This window comes from Cydia strobilella, chromosome 20 (genome assembly GCF_947568885.1).
Source record: "Cydia strobilella chromosome 20, ilCydStro3.1, whole genome shotgun sequence".
Classification (NCBI taxonomy): Eukaryota; Metazoa; Arthropoda; class Insecta; order Lepidoptera; family Tortricidae; genus Cydia; species Cydia strobilella.
Genome location: NC_086060.1, coordinates 747,140 through 762,388, shown reverse-complemented (window position 1 = coordinate 762,388; position 15,249 = coordinate 747,140). Strand labels below are relative to the sequence as shown.

Genomic DNA, 15,249 nt, shown 5'->3' with positions numbered 1-15,249 from the left:
ATATATGTAACACCTGTGTACCATGGATGCAATAAATAAATATGAAATATGAATATGACAAGTTTCCGCAACTATCTCTCGGTCTAGGCTCGTAGTTGAGTTTCCATTACACTTCTGCGATCCGATTCCATAAACGGATTTGTCTTTAAGAAAATATGTGTAAGCGCTGCAGCTTCAGATGAAAGAATAACAACTGCTGTTTTAGTGAGGTGCATTCGGGTTATTGCGTGAACGGGTGTTCTACTAACAAGTCAACTAAAAACAAATGCCATTACGCATTAAGTCCGCCGTTTGTACATTTATTTTGTATTTTGCAAAAGAAAGTTTAAATAAATAACAACGTTTTGAATAGTTTTTGTTGTTTTTTTTTAGACACTACATAAATAAAATTATAAGCTGAAACAGATTTCATATACGTACAGTCGCCATCAGATATATTGGAGCGGCCAAGGCGCTCACAAATATCTGAACACGCCTCTATTGTCAAGGCGCCAGAGTGCGTGTTCACATTTTTTGAGCACCTCGGCCGCACTGATATATCTGATGGCGACTGTACTAGAGCCACTAGAGGGCTTGGTCACTTTTTTTTAGTATAAGTATAAAATCTATTTCAGTTTAAGACAAATCAATTTAACTGATGTGACAGTAATTTAACTCCTCTTAAGCTTTTCGACGCCACTAAAGGATATGTCCGTACCGCAGGTCCAATGCCAATGAAGTATTAATCCGTCACAAACCACAGAAAAACATAGACCTAATCACATATGCATAAAGTTCAATTTTAGTTTTAACACTTCGGTGACGTGGCATCTGAGTGACAGCTTTTGTGTTTGACACGGCGTCGAAAATGTTAACTTGGCCAAAATTCTAAATATAGTTGGTCAAACCAAATTGTCAGTAAATAAGAACTATTAGATTATTTTAAACCGGGTCACTCACGCGTTACGTGTACACGCCGCGCCCTCGACCAGTGAAGACGTGTCGTGTCTCCGTGAAGACGGTCCTCGTAAATTGGACCGAAACATGTCGAGCTATTCGACTTAATAATACGTGAGTGACCCGGTTTAAAATAATCTAATATGTTTGAGTCTCACGGAAGTTTTATAGTTAAAATAAGAACTGAAAGAAACTCATCCTTTTCTTTTGGGTGCTAGTAATAGTGTAAAGATAGTATGATTCTCTCTGTCCATATTTGAAATGAGACAGTCCTTTGACAAACTATAACCCCAATGTACCACGAACGTAAGGGTTTATTTAGAAAGAAAATATTGGTAAAGGAAATTAGATAGATTGTTGTTCTGCTGAAATACCTGAAAAAACATTACTCTCCAGACCGGGAAGTCACGGATTGCTTAACGAGTGTGTTTAATCAATTTGTTAGGTTACTGGTTACAATAATACGATTGCTGTTACTACTTTGGAAATAAAATATTACTATACAGGTCAGGAATACATTGCCTAACTAGTATAGGTTTAACCAATTTGTATTAGACTGATGGATTGTTATTTTTTTGTATTTTCTGTAGCTACGTTCGGTAATACTGTTGTTTATTTTCTACTATAAACCGTAAACCCTAGCTCAGGTTTAGTAAAAATACTAAATACTAAAAATTCCGATAGAGATTAAAATTACGTCATACTCTATACAACTTTAGGTATAAATCAAATTATTTTATCAAATTCTTTGATTTGTATTTGTTAGTAATCACGCTACTACTTAGTACTTACATATAAACTAGATGCCGCATCCGGCGTCCGTCACTGCATGGCTTAGTCATTTTTTTTAGTTTATCGTCATCTATATTAATAAAAAAAAACGAGTCACTCACGTATTATTAAGTCGAATAGCTCGTCATGGATCGAAACATGTCGAGCTATTCGACTTAATAATACGTGAGTGACTCGTTTTAAAAAAAAATTAATATGTTTGAGTCTCACGGGAGTTTTATAGTTAAAATTACAGTCATCTGTTTCACATTATCCTCTCAATACTTAAAGCCCTTTAAGGTGCCACTTGTTTTGCGATTTTAAAGGTCCACAGCTAAACTGTGTAATGAACTGTCTTCTGCTGTTTTTCCGGACCGATACGGCCTTTAAAACCTTCAAGAAAAGAGCGTACTCCCATCTTAAATTCAGGCAATGCACTTGCAACCGTTCTGGTGTTGCAGGTGTCCATGGGTGAAGGTAGGTGATTGAGGATTCGTTTGCTCGTTTGCTTCCTTTATCATGAAAAAATGCATAGATTCTAATAAATGTAATAAACTACATAAACACTAAAATACACTTCGGCATGGACCGCTAAAATACATGTCTCAACTTAATACCTAGCCTCTTTCGAAGTCAAATAGAATAGAATTTTATTGGTAAGCACAAACAAACGAGACATTACATAATATAAAAGAAAGCAAAGAATAAGGTTAAAGTGCCACGTAATGGTTTCATCTCAGCATGTTGCTGGTGGCTTCCAGCGCCGATCTTCCGATGAGACCATCAAGTGAGAAGAATCACGGAGGGTAACAGAAAAGAAGAAAAAAGTCATAAAAATAACATACATTGAACAAATAGTTAACAACTACATTAAATTACGATTATTTATATAAAACAAGCATCGTAATCATAACACTGTTTCGGTATAACAAATAGTGTCTGAATAACTTAGTAATACGTGCAGGCCCCTTTAAGGGGCCCACTGACTATCAGTCCGCCGGACGATATCGGCCTGTCACTTGTTCGGAACTGTCAAATTATTGTTCTAACTGACAGGCCGATATCGTCCGCCGGACTGATAGTCAGTGGGCCCCTTTACATTTAGCGCGGGACATGTCACAATCAAGGGCCTTCGGGACTTGGTCACTCAAAATGGCCGTTTTGTACATTATCGCGTGCTTACGTTTTTGCTACAGTTGGCCAAAGATACAGAGGTTGTTTGGAAGCGTTATGAGAATGTTTTAATGGGGTATTTTTTGTATTTAATATTACTTTAGAAGTATTTTAAACGTATTTTTATTGTTAGAAAATATAATGCCGAATACTAGGCAAAAACATCTTAAATATCGTTCTCATAAATACGCTATAAATAAAAAAATAAATAATAAATAAATAAAAATGTTATTCATAGAAAGTATCTATTTTAAAATTGCAAATTTAGCAGCATTTTCAGAAATTAGAATGACTTCAATTGGGAAACCACTGTTTCATGGTTTTCAGATGTCAAGAGCGTCAGCTCTTGAAATATAAATCTAATCTAGGCAGCCAACACTGTGTTGGTTCCTTTGAGTGTATACAATTACAAATTTATACTCGGTCAAACAACTTTGTCAGTAAGTATTAAAATTATTTTTAACGGGTCACTCAAGTATTATGTCGAAAAGCTCGATCCATATTTACGAGGATCATCTCATGTCGAACATGTCGTGCTATTTGACTGAATAATACGTGAGTGACCCGTTTATAATTATTTTTATTTTTATATGTTTGAGTCTCGCGGGAGTTTTATAGTTAACTTTATCAGTACAAAAAGACGAAAAATTCTAATTGTTTATGGGTCGAGAACCCTTCGCGCCTACATTTTTTAAATTGCCTTTTTTTTTCTACTGACGGAAATGGCTTGACAGACTATAATATTCGAATCTAAACTATCGTGAGACATATTAACTTAACTAAATTAACTTAACATGTCGCGCGAGTGACTAAAAATAAGTGAGTGAAACCGCTAAGTTAGTTAGGACTATAATATATGATTCATTTATTAAATCATTTTACGGTTTAGACTCACTTGTTTTAGTCACTCGCGCGACATGTTATTATGTCTCACAACAGTTTAAATTCGATTATGATTCTTTTGACGTTTTAAATTTATATTTGGTTTGTCCAAGTTTTTAGTTATTCCTTTCCAGTAGGTAATCAGTTCCTTGTCAAGTAGATACACTGGCAACTGACGCAAAAGGGTTCCACCAAAAACGCCGACAATGAATACGAATGTGTAGCTATTTTTCAAGTGTGACGATGCGGCTGTGGTCCGCAGCTGGCGGAGCGGTAAGCGGAGCGAGTTAAAAAAATTATATTAATAAATTATGTGTATAGTCCGCGTATCAATTCTGTGCATTCGGGGGTTGAAGAAGTGGGAGGATGTGCGCCGCGCCCATACGTCGCATCACACCCCGCACTCGCTCGGAACCAGTGTTGGCAAGTTTATCGAGTCTTGTCGATTAAATCTACTAGTGTAGGTAAATTTGTTTATAGCTACGTAAATGAAACTAAGTATTATAATGTGTATTGTTAGTTTCAAGTTGTTTTTGTGGTTTATGGGACATTCATTAAATTTCACACTGAAAATGAAGAATTACAGCATAACACACTACCCAGTATTTAAATTTTTAAGTATTAAATTAATTTTAGATAATGTTTCCCCCAAGGTATAGACTACATGAACGCGACTTTGCCCGCGTGGAGATGATTAAATTATTAGAAGCAATTGTCACGTTAATAGCTTTTGTGCAAAAATAGTTACACATTTTTAATGATGTGTTTTAGAAATGTTAGATTTTTTTTCTATCGAGCGAAAGTTGAAGCGACGGATCTACTTAGAAAGGCGTCAAGATTGTTATTAATATTTTTGGCAATTGGCAATGGCATATTATGATCTAAGAAACGCTACGATTAAAAAAATGCTGGCTAAACCCACCGCACCTTAAGTGTTTGAGCGATACATACTTCACCGCTTTCCCCATTTTTCTCTCGTTCATTGTTTTATTACCCCCAAATTTGGCTTTAACCCTCTTCGCCTTAAATTAATACCATTACACTACATAGCTCTTACAATACAAGTCGCAATGTATGAAGAAATACATTTGCTTGAGAGCTGCTTGCGAGAAACGAGATAAATTGATATACGCAGTGATGGGGAAATGTTGTCGTTGTTTTTGTAGAACACGACATTCAATAAAATGTTGCTGAATATAGATACTAAGTATTGTTAATCTCTTCAAAATTAACTTATCTAATCACGCTGCAATACCTCATTTGTGAGATAATGTTATCTAGAGCAAAGATTTGCATGCGATCAAACTTTGTACGTACCAAAAAAGCAATCCTACTCGATTTTGTTATCATTAAATTGAAGCGAGCCTAGTCAATTTTCTTTATTTTATTTTGGTTAAATGTTTAATTCGTTTTAAATTATTAATTTTTAACAATTCTACTGTCCTAGTTTTAAAACCAATAACAATATCAATTGTCTCCTAATACACTTTTTTTCGTTCAAAGCTCCTTCACTATAGGTACATAGTATTATTATTATAAAAAATATATGAATCACAATTAAAATATCGATATTTTCACGTCCCATCACTACGCCTGAACAAAAAGCCTGGCGGCGTGAGGCATGCCGGCGATTTTTTATGCGCAACAATATGAATCACAATTAAGATATCTTATCGATATTTTCACGTCCCATCACTACGCCTGAACAAAAAGCGTGGCGGCGTGACGCATGCCGGCGATTTTTTACGCGCAACACTAATGCCGCCATTTCAATAATTCGCTAGGAATGGTATTATGTACCCGTTTGTTGCTGCATGCCTGGTTAGTTTTGAATATTTTTTATTGCTGGAGCGAGTTTTTATTTACGGAGTCTTTCAGACAATCTAGGAGTTTTATTTAATACAAGAAAGTTTAAGTTTAAGTTGTCAAGCCCATGATTGTTGATACGTTGATGTGATAGGGACCTTGCGCGTTGGAGGGTCTGCCATCTTGTGGCCTGAATCGGAACTATAAACATGTACTTCACATGTACATTGACACTTCACGCCAAAGCAAGTGCTGCCATCTTGTGGGCTACTTTGGAAGCATAAACCACACATTTACGCCTCGCGCCAAAAATCTGACGTCTCCTGTGCTGCCCCCTACAGTTTAAGCACGCTCCCTATAAGCTACGAATAATTTTGATTAACGAATTTATTTTATTTAAAGACATACCTACCTGAAAAAATGTAACCAGCTTTTTGTAGCATACTTGTCGATATTTTTGCTGTCTATATGTACGTACTACCGTAAAACGGGGTGGCTTTCAAATGCAGGAGCGATTTTGAAATTTTAGTTTTTAAGGCATTAATATATTTTTATGCGGGATTTTTTACAGTAGGTGAACATCAATAGTAATCTAACTAGTTACACGAACAGTTTCAGTGAATAATGAATAATGGTAAAAAATTACTGATAAAAATAATAAAATAATAATAGTTATTATTTTGTGGTTTGTAGTTTATTATCTGTGTAATGTCCTAATGTCCTATAATATTTATTAATTCTATTATCTATCAAATACAATTTAAAATTAAATAAATAACTACCTAAACATAGAGTATAAAAATTAAACTAACCTAAAACATAAAACCCAATCATAAAAAAATGCCCCGTCCAACAGGTCGGCCTGCGGCATAGACCCCATTACGCCGGCGGCGTTACCTCTCTGTACCGCTAGGGCGATACGCTGAGAGAGGTACGCACCGGCCCTACGGTCCCCTGTGGAATCGACCAGCCGTGCAATAGTTATTATAAATTATTAATAATTATAATTATTATTTTTTTAATTTATTATAAACTGATCGGCGATTGGCCCTAGTCACACCTGATGGAAAGTGAAGACAGGGCCTAAGATGGAGCTCACCGGTATTGATAAAAATGGCCGTTTTAAAACTATCTAAGTACCAAACCTCAAATTTTCCTAAAGCCACCCGTTTTTATTACGGTACTGTGCGTAAAGGCGTGCATGTGAAACATGGACGTCGATTCAAATTTAACAATGTTTGATTTTGAATTGGTTTTGATACGACCTTGACGATCGCCTTGGTGGGCGCGTATCTCGTCACGAACGAATTTCAACTGTCACGGTTCATGAGATACAGCCTGGTGACAAACAGACAGACGGACAGACGGACAGCGGAGTCTTAGTAATAGGGTCCCGTTTTTACCCTTTGGGTACGAAACCCTAAAAGGGATAATGGAAAGATTCGAGTTTGGACAGAAGAATCGCAAGTTCGAGTCTTGCTCGAAAAACAGACGAATCTGCTTGTTAAATAAGTGTTCAGTTTGTCAAGACAGTTTTGCACGGAACACTAAAAATAGTATAAAAACTATGTACTTCCGGGAAGTCAAACCTTCGGCGGTTGAAGTGAGTTACTTTCACATTTTTATAATCATCATTCGCTTGACCTTATCCCATTCACTTGGGGTCGGCGCAGCATGTCTTTTTCTTCCATACCTCTCTCTCACCCGTCATCTCATCATTCACTCGCATTCGTTTCATATATCATCTCTCACACACTCCATCCACCTTTTCCTCGGTTTTCCTCTCCCGATACTTCCCTCCACATTCATTCACATTTATAATATTAAATAGATATTAGTAGTTAACATAACAAACAAAATTAGCTCCATGCATGAATTTATTTTTATTTTTGGATTCATAATTTATATCGTTGGAACACCGGAAATGATAAAAATACTTTAGTAAACCTTAACATTATTTTATTCAAAAATATTTAAAACGTTGAAAATTTTTGAGCGGTTGAAACGCTCATAATTTTTGGCGCGAATTCGACAGAGCGTGATGACGTCACACGTTGGGCGGCCCAACTGACGTTTGCTGCTAATGACACTAATCTGTCGAACGCGTGACGTCACGTGGCGTTTCGAGCGTTTCGCTCACTAGCTTTTCGCGGGCAAATTTTTGTACTTTTTATGTATAATTTTAAGTAATTAAATGGTAATTTAAAAACGGAAATGCATTTGTAACATGATATAACGGTAACAAACATCCGAATAAAACATATTTCGTTCAAATATAAACTTCATGCATGAGGCTAATTGGCATAATATCGCAAGTTTAACTAGTTTAAGATGTAATTCGATGACAAGACGTTTCGGTTACGTCAGTGCAATCAATCGTGATTCAGATCGCGGTAACCCAGTTATCGAACAACGGTTTGAGGGTATCGGGTTATCGATATCACAGGATATAGACGGGTATATGTTTCGTATTAGATACCGGTATTACTAAGTTATAAAGAAAGACTCCTAACTGCCAAGGAGTGGAACGCCCTGCCCAAGTCTGTGTTTCCGCATGAGTACAATCTGGGGCAAGGCAAGAGTTAATAGGTATCTCATAGGTAAGCGTGCTCCACCGTAGACCGCATCATCACTTATATAGCATCAGGTGGGATCGTGGTCAAACGCCTGCCTATTCATCATCCTAAAAAAACCGTAATCACTTTACTTACCAAAACGCGAGTTATTTTGTACTCGGCATCTAGCGTCTGGATTTATCAGTACCGCTACTTGACACCAGATGTCACGTGTGTCGCGACTGACGAAAAATGTATAACTAAAACGATTTTCTAAAATTACAAGCCAAAGGAGTTGAAAATAGATTCCCGGTTAATGCGGTTATAATATAAGCTGTCGAAGAACGAAGTTTTATTTCATGAGTAACTATCGCGGTAACCGAAGACAATATTATGTTGAGTATGTAATTTTTCCCAAATATATTAAAGATATTGTGTTTATTCCGCCCAGAATGTGGAGTTCTATAAACTTTCCAAATTTTATCAAAATATGACGCAAATAAATCGACAACAAATTAAAAAAAAGCCTATAGAGGGTTGCAACTGACTAGCTTATTAATTTACCCGCTGATCGAATGAGCGAATGCGTTGATTTCCGTTTTTCAACAAAGCGAGGCAATCACTCGTTGGAATCACTCAATTGGATGGATTGGAGCTAAATATGATGCGTTGAAGAACTATTAACAATTAATAATGTTTCAACTATTTCAAATTAGGTATTTGTGGCGTCTCATTACCAAGATACATTTTGTAAGATACGACGAAATAATGCGGCAGTTGTTCGGAACTGTCAAATTTTTGTTCTAACTGACAGGCCGATATCGTCCGGCGGAATAATAGTCAGTGGGTCCCTTTACACAGGGATTTATTTTTTTATTTTATTAATAAGAATGTTTACATGACATTACAGTTGAACCAATGCGTCACGAAACTTAAAACTAACAGCAATAATAATACATAAAACAGCAACAATTATAACAACAATAATATCACATAACATTAGTATAGACAGACAGACAAATTATGTTGGAACAGTTGAGCACCTAGCATCCATCGCCTCACAGAATACTGATTTAAACTTTCACTATTTTTACTCATTATTATTTACAACGACGGGACTTAATCGCGTAAAATAAGTTTTAAATTCACCTCCGACGTTTCGAGGACGGCGCTGTCCCCGTGGTCTCGGAGAAGACTGGCTAAAGTTGACATCAACATCTTCTAGGCGCGCGAGCCTCACTGAATCTCAGGCATTCATTATACACTGCCGTCCATCGCCACGCAAATAGGTCGCACTCAGGCGTCGATGCCAGGAGCGCATTGAGCAGTGAAAGGGCGCGGGGCAGCGGCGAGTTCCTTTTTTTTCATGGGCAGAGATGTATGGTGGCCCAGGGGCCCGTTTCTCAAAAGCTTGTAACTTGTAATACAAGTGGATGTCACTTTTTGACAGCTTTTGTTAGAAAGGGAGTTCCACTTGTATTACAAGCTACAAGCTATTGAGAAACGGGCCCCTGGGCCGTATTGCGTAATAAACTACAAGTAATATTACAAGCGGAATTCGAATTCCACTAATTAGAAAAGGAGTTCCGCTTGTAATATTAGTTGTAGTTTGTTATGCAACACGGCCCTGGTGTAGTTTTATTTGACGTTCATCAGCGCATTGTAATATGCCTACTTAACAAAATAATCTATCTTTATCTTATTTAGGGGCCCGTTTCTCAAAAGCTTGTAACTTGTAATACAAGCGGATGTCACTTTTTGACAGCTTTTGTTAGAAAGGGACTTCCACTTGTATTACAACCTATAAGCTTTTGAGAAACGGGCTTCTGGTCGGCCTGGCCCCAACCCAAACTAAGCAAAGCTTTTACTATGCGACCTAGCTAACGATGTGCCATCAACCGTAAAAGTGCATGGCGACTTCAATGAATTCATTCATAATTCCTCCATGCAATTTCGCAGCTCACTGTACCTAAAATACATACTTAGATAACATCCTTAGAAGGAAGAAATATTTGTGATAAACACAAATAAGTGCCCTTATCGGGATTCGAACCAGGGACCTCTTGCTTTATAGGCAGGGTACACTACCCACTAGGCTAGTATACCGTTGAAGCAGGCACACTCAGGCTTTATGGAAACTGCTAGTTGTTCAAAAAGTTGTTCAGAATTTCATAGAAATCAAGATTGCAAAATTCACAATGTATTTTTTCGCATCATCGTATTGATAAATCTACTGGAATTTCCTAGTCCTCACGACACACGCTTGACCTAGTGTGAGGGCTACTGCTAACCAAATTGTCATATTTATAAGTGAAACCGATTTGTTTTATCCTATATTTCATCTATATATTTTTTTATATTTTGAAAAATTGCTCCATAGTTCACAAATACGAAATTCATATACAAACTAGCTTAACTGAAGCAAATTTGTAAACACTAAGTATAGTGAAGTGATGTTATTAGCCTGGTACGAGAGTAAATAAAGTAGGAATAATGAACGAGTCGCGCCGGGAGTTACTAACTAGTTTTTAATGCCAAAATTGTTTCTCTAAGGGCCTGGGTAACGGATGTAAAATCCCGGAAATTTAGTTTAGTCTGTAAATTTACCTACGCTTGAAAATAATAGTTTGCAGCTTAATTTCATACGATTTTGAAGACCTATATTGATCCTAATGGTAAATTCTTTACTCTACAGAACACAACATTACTAAATGCAATTTACAATAGAATATAGGTAAGTATGTACATAAGCAGAGCTTTACGAGATCTTAAGAGAATAATATGGGGCATTTTCTATGAAAAGGGACCTCGCATTGTATTTATATCGGAGCATCGTTTATAATGGCGTAAGCGCCATCGACAATAAAGTCCCTTTTTATAGGAAATACCACATAATCATGTAAGTATACCTATATACATATTTTACTTCTTGAATACTTATCTAGTAAACTAGTTTTGACTGAAATATACCAGTAATCAAAATCCACCCGGGCGTTTCGGAAAACGAGTTTTAACTAATCAAAATGTCTTTTTACTTGGTAAATGCAGAATTTATGAACTTAAAACACCCTCTATTATCAACGTCAATTAAAATCTATTGAAGCCTCATCCATTTAACTACATCAATGTATCCGGACCTGCAGCGATAATTTAGCTACAAACACCGCTTTACCGCCTGTTGACATTTAATCCCGCCAATTTGACCCTTAGCCACTTAGTTATAAGGGTCGGTGTGTGTTTAACGAACGGCATGTTATCTTTGTAAACGGAGATGTTAGTTTTAATTACAATTTGGCGCTTGCGGGGTTTTTCGCGCGATAGTTTGGTTGATTTTAGCCGATATTATCTTTTGATAGGTTATGTGATGTTTTGCGGGTAATAACTAACTTATTAATTTTATGAAAATGAGGTATAATTATATCAAAAACGGACATGGCCAAATTAAAACTGTTGTGAGACATACAGTTACATACGCTGACTGTACTTTTCTTTCCACAGGCAACTACATGAGTACATCGAGACAATTCGAAAAACCCCAAACACAATTAGGTTTCGTTGTTTTATCACAGAGTTCCTATGGCCACCTCCTGTCTCCATAATATTGCATTGTCACCCGACTTACATACCTATGTCTTCAAATTTTCATCTTCATCGGAAACCGGGAAGTGGGTCAAATTAAAGTAAAGTTGCAAGATTTGACCCGTACAAACATAAATTACATACATAGGTACATTGCAAGTGACTTCCGACTATTTAGCTATCACGGTTCATTAGATACAGCCTGGCGACAGACAGACTGACGGACAGAAAGGCAGACGGACAGTAGTCTTAGTAATAGTTTTACCCTTTGGGTACGGAACCCTAAAAAGGGGTCTTATTCGGTTGTCAGGTACAAATAATACCTGTTAGACTTCCCCAAGTTTTAAGCCAAATCTTAATTGCTAAGAAACTCTGCGAACAAGAAACGGGGAGGGGCGAGAAAGCGGGATAAATGGAAAATTGTCCCTATGATTGGAAATTGATTTATTCCCGCTTGTCTTGGATTAATGTGCGTAATTCCCCCCATTTTGGGGATCCGAGTACGTAGTTGGCTTTAATAATAACGTACTGTGAGACTAGCAGACTACTCCTATTAGTCTACTAGTCCTAGTCTCCTAGTTTACTGTTTACTGTGGTGAACATGATCACTAGGATCGCTTTGCTGTCAGTGACTCCTCGCTCCCGTTCCGTTTTGCGTGTACTGTACTAAAATGTACTATGTTGTTTCTAATTTGTCTTAATTGTTAGTTACTTCCTTTACTGTTCTGAGCTATCTTCTTGCCCTGGGCTCCACGGAAGACCAGCGCTGTAGCATATACCCATATGTTAGAGCATATGCTGAGTGGTGTCCATTTGTAGCCTCTATAGAGTCTATAGCAGCATCAATATTGTAATAATTGCATGTTAGTATAAGCTACTTGTAATTTTACGTGTTAGTGTATAAGATCTTCTTCTTTTTAAACTTGTATGGTTCTGTATGTAGATTTTTACAATAAACGTTTTCTATTCTATTCTATTCTATTCTAAGAGCAGTCATTAGGGAATAGTTCAGTCTAGTACAGAGGGAATTGCGTCTTTTTGACTTTAGTACATGTATGTACTACACAAGCCTAGCCTTGCAAAAGATAGGCGGAGACGCGAAAATTGGAATATGCCACAACGTCGTTCCGGCGGCATGAGGGTAGCACGTCACACTAAGCATAATATCAGAGTCCTAATCCATTATTAATCCACAAGCGTTTGCGGCGGCAGACAGGCACGGTTCGAAGAGTGGATGCGGTACTTTTATGCCGGCTGTACACTCTCGACCGAGACATCTCGCCGAGAGTCTCCGCACCGCACCTGCGGCACCGCTCCGGGTCGGCCGCTTGGATCGGAGAAGCGCGAGACGAGACGAGGAAGAGCGAGACGAGAAGGGAGCATCATGTGCACTCTCGTTCTCGGCATGGATGTAAGTAAAGGGAAGTAGATATGCCACCAGGCGCTCGATCGTGAGCCATCAAATATAGGTTCCGGAACCTATATTGAGTAAGTCGTACGGCTGACGCCAATATGTCAAGACTGTCACAATCATCTACTAAATATTGCCTGCATTTGAGTTTTGTCAACTATGAACGTCACGCGTTTATTATTAATAAAAGGTCATTGGTTCTCGGTCTGTCTCGGGGTGTCTCGCCGAGAGTGTACAGCCGGCATTATATCGACTGTACACTATACACTCGCCGAGAGTCAATCGCCGAGAGTCGGCACCGCTCCGATCCAATCGGAATAGCGCGAGACGAGACAAGGAAAAGCGAGACGAGATGGGATCAGAATGTATACACTTGTTCTCGGCCTGTCTCGGCATCACTCGGCGAGTCTCGTACAGGCTGCATTACGAAGAGTCGGACCACAATAACTCTGCATGGCATTTTAATTGACAAAGTGGGATAATGAGATCATTATTGCCAAATTTCTATTCAACAACTATTCAAATCGGTGCAAAATTTGCTCAGACGGTCTCTTTTCTTTTTCATTGATAAGGCACATTATAACATAACAGCTGCCAAAAATATATACATTTCTTTCAACAAAAAATAAATGCAACTGTTCCAATGGACCCGTCTTTGCTGGCACTGAAGGCCTAACAAAATAGTTAGAATTAATTTTGCATGCTTAGTTATTGAGTTAAAATAGTACCTACAGCATGTTTATATTTAATTGTAACAAATGTATTACAAGAGCTCAACTAACTGCCATCAAATTGTTTTGCAATTTGGCAGTAATATTTCAGTGTCACACCTATGTACCGTGTCTTATGAAAATAAAATTAATAATGAAAAATATCTTCATACATACCGGCATCCACATCTTCATGCCCGCATCCCCCATAAAATGCGCGAACCTAGAAATGTTTACATTTAATTTGGTCCTTAACTCAAGGGCTCCACCATTAGCTCAAGTATTTAAAATTTGTAATTAAAATACCGCATCCACAACTTCCAACCTCGTCTCTCATAAATGGCGTCAGGCTAGAGATGTTTACATTTAATATGGGCCTTAAGTCAAGTAACCATTAACGCAAGCACCCAATATAACGTTTGTTTTTAAAATAACAGTACCCAGTACCCAGTAACAGTACAGTAAATGTACATTTCATTATTTTTTCAGTATTTAGTTGACAGTAAAATAAAAAATATGTGTAATGATTATAGCGAGTTATTCCCACTATGTAAAATTTTACCCGTACAAAAGAAAATTAAATACCTGATGGCTTTAGAAAACTATTATTTAGATGAGCATAAAAGGCCAGTATTTAATAAATACAACACAAGACGGGTACGAGAGGGGAAGTTAATACAGCCCCCAGCGGTCAACTATTATGGAAGAAGTGGTTGGAGAGCCGGCAGTAAAGTTTTGAACCAACGTGATACCGCGATGAGATGCACAATGGTTTCCCATAAAACTGATGCTAAGTCCGAATTTGATAGTCTGCCACGGCGGAACTAGCCGAAAGTACAAAAAAAATAGCCACTTCCGGTGCGAAAAAGGGGGGGTCATTTAACCCATCTGATACTGCAATAAAAGCTATGGCATCAGTTAGAAATTTACTGGTAGATACAGAAAAGCGAAATCTGCCAGTATGATTCCTGCCGGAAGTGCTTGGCATACGCTCTCAAAGGTGACCATCGGGACCCCTAAATTAACCCATCTGATACCAGCATGAAACCAATTCCAGACGGTAGATATGAACCTTCTCTTCAGGAATATATAAGTCTGCCAGGGCGCTTTCAGCCGAAACACCTTGACATACGAGATTATGTGGCGCAACATCCGTGGTACCCGTATAACCCGTATTTTGGAATTGTACATATTACGGACATTTCAAATACTGCAGGCTTATTAATTTATTACTCTATGCTTATATTTGTATATTATTACGTTATTAATAACACATATTTATAATAAATTAAGTTAAAATAAATTAAATAATGTGATTAATATTCATTGAATTAGCTATATGAATCGTTTGTCTTTGTCTGTCATTTTGACTTATGTATTTGTAAGAAAAGGATAAAACATAATTTAACTAATTCAGGCTCGTAAA

The 15,249-nt window shown here is 37.5% G+C and overlaps 2 protein-coding genes across 2 annotated transcripts in view; one reads left to right on the top strand and one right to left on the bottom strand.

Moving 5' to 3' along the window:
- Positions 1-15,249, top strand: part of LOC134750580 (alpha-2C adrenergic receptor) — a 661,861-nt gene that overhangs the window by 612,725 nt on the left and 33,887 nt on the right. The window lies entirely within an intron of this gene.
- The window catches only part of LOC134750513 (TGF-beta-activated kinase 1 and MAP3K7-binding protein 1-like), a 140,502-nt gene continuing 132,123 nt past the window's right edge, over positions 6,871-15,249 (bottom strand). The window contains exon 9 of the mRNA XM_063685700.1: positions 6,871-6,882. The gene's annotated coding sequence lies outside the window, so the exon portion shown is untranslated. The remainder of the gene's footprint in view (positions 6,883-15,249) is intronic.